The sequence below is a fragment of the Xylocopa sonorina genome, chromosome 2 (assembly GCF_050948175.1).
Source record: "Xylocopa sonorina isolate GNS202 chromosome 2, iyXylSono1_principal, whole genome shotgun sequence".
NCBI lineage: Eukaryota > Metazoa > Arthropoda > Insecta > Hymenoptera > Apidae > Xylocopa > Xylocopa sonorina.
Genome location: NC_135194.1, coordinates 11019333 through 11021745, shown reverse-complemented (window position 1 = coordinate 11021745; position 2413 = coordinate 11019333).

Genomic DNA, 2413 nt, shown 5'->3' with positions numbered 1-2413 from the left:
ATGTTAATTGTGTGAAGTAAAATTTGTTTTGAATCCAGCTGAAAGCATGAAATGGAATACGCGCGAGGCGCGTAGTAATGCAATTAGAGGTCACCGTAATCTCACGTTACCACTCGGAGGTTACGTTCTCTCACCCTTTTGCTTACGCGTCGCGCATTTTTTCCATTTTAACCGCGCGAGAGAGGGTAAATTGAATTGGAAATGACGCGTTACGATTTATACTCGATGTATTTAAGACTGCGTGAACTCGATGCTCGGATAATAACTTCGCTGCCTTGAAATACTTAAACTTTCCCCTATGCCGTGAACTGGAGGCTAACACCCTCCCCGACGTTTGTTCTCGGAGCCGGCTGGGGTAAGCTTCGTGATGCATAATGGAGCTGCCCGATTGATATCCAAGCAACCGTCCGAAACTTCTACAATCTCAAATACAATGTCGGTTTAAACTGTGGGAACAATGAATTGGTCGCATGGCGAGCCCACAAAACAAAGATGGGGCTATTTAAAGCTCTACTCGGGAAATAGGTGTTCATAATAACTCCCTTAAAATAGCATTTCAATATTTTTGTACAATTTCAAACTAACCAATATCGATCGAAGATTGCAAACAGTTTTGAAAAATCGAAGAATAATTGTTGAAAATTGTTATTGTTCACAGATTGACCGGACTAAGGCCGATGGGATCCAAGACAACGTAGTTACTCGATTTATTGCGTTTTATTTTATTTCATGCGTATACCGATACGCCTATAACCTGCGACAAGGCAACACTGCGACCGATCTTTCGAGGCTGCCGCTGGAAAGACGTTTGAGATGGCCGTGATTGTCTAAAACATACACACACGTATCAATCTAAACATCCGTGACACGTAACGAGGACTCGAAGAGCAACCTCGTATTCATCGGCTCACAAATACAGAAATAACACGTGAACCGAACCATCTTTCCATGTACGTGTCGGTGGTACGTACATGTATATCCATATGCCGACGTATTGAACGCACACAGGCTACGGCAACTTAACGTGAAATCCCGTTTCAACATTCCCAATCTACGTTTGGATCTGTCGAAGAATACATTGGAACGTATTAACGGAACACACGTGTTTCCAAAGGCGAGAAAACTATAAATTCGTCAAAATTTAGGCAAAGAGAAAAATAACATATTCGATGATCCACAGCGGTAACAAAGGGATCCAGCGGTAGAAATTGATCGGGAATTAAATGACGCACACGAGAGGGAGATAAACCTAATCAAGATAATCAGCAGCGGTATTTGGAGCACGGATGATGTCGAGTAAAAGTGATTCGGAGCAGTTCGCAAGATTCTCCACAAATCGTCTAAGTAATTTCAATTTGCTCGACTAATCGATCCTGTTTGTAACAAGATCGCGTTAAACATCCCATTCGAGGCGATCGGCTATATAGCGTAGAGGTAGTATGTACATACGATATAGACACTATCGACAGAGGCACGCATACCCGTTGGTACATAAGTTCCGGGCGGTGCACGTAGAAATGCCACATGCACCTCGGTTTCGAAGGGGTCTGCGTGCGTCCCGGTAGCGACAACAACAGCGCGGGAGCAGCCGAGAACGGAAGACGGAGGACGCCAGTGTAGAAAGAGAGAACGGTCGGCGGGAAGGAAGAAAGAGGAGGAGAGGAGGGAAAAGAGAAAGAGGAACGGACAGACGTGCTCGTTTCTCGGATCGAGCAGTATGCACGAGGATGAGAGAAGAGGACGGCGGTGATGTTACAGGGGGACCTTTTCCCTCTATCGCGTGGCTCCACCCACACGCCGCCACCGCCGCCGTCGAGGCGCACAATCTGGCAACAGTGGCTCGCTATAACCGATATTGTGGCCGTGGATTGAATGGAGGGGAACTAGCTCAGGTCAAACCTCCCCACCGGCACGACAACCCCTCGGTCGGAGGAGCGACCCCTCGCCGCTGTTCACTCTCCGTCGTTTCTCACCCCACCCAACCCCTGCGCGTCCTTCTCGATCTCTATCCATCTGCCTGTTTCCTTCCTTTTCTTCCTCTCCCACTCGGCTGAACCGCATCTTCGCCCCTTTCCCCTGTCCCTTTTCCTGCTACACTCGTCACTCGTAGCCAGAGTCGTATCCCCACCAAACCGTACACTGTCGAGTGGCACACGCGTGTGGCGCAGTGTTCGTGCGTCTGTGCGTTGGGTGCGAGTGTCGCGCACCCGCTAGGTGGCGTTCGTGTGCGCCTGCGCCTGTGTACGTGCGCGCGTGTAACTACTCCCACCGCGTTCATCCAAACTCACCACTACCGTTAGTACCTTCGTTGCCTCGATACCAACACCACCGACCGCCGTCACTACCACACCGTGACATCATCGTGTTCTCGCCGCTGCTGCTACTCTTGGTCGTCAACGTGGGGTTACCAACA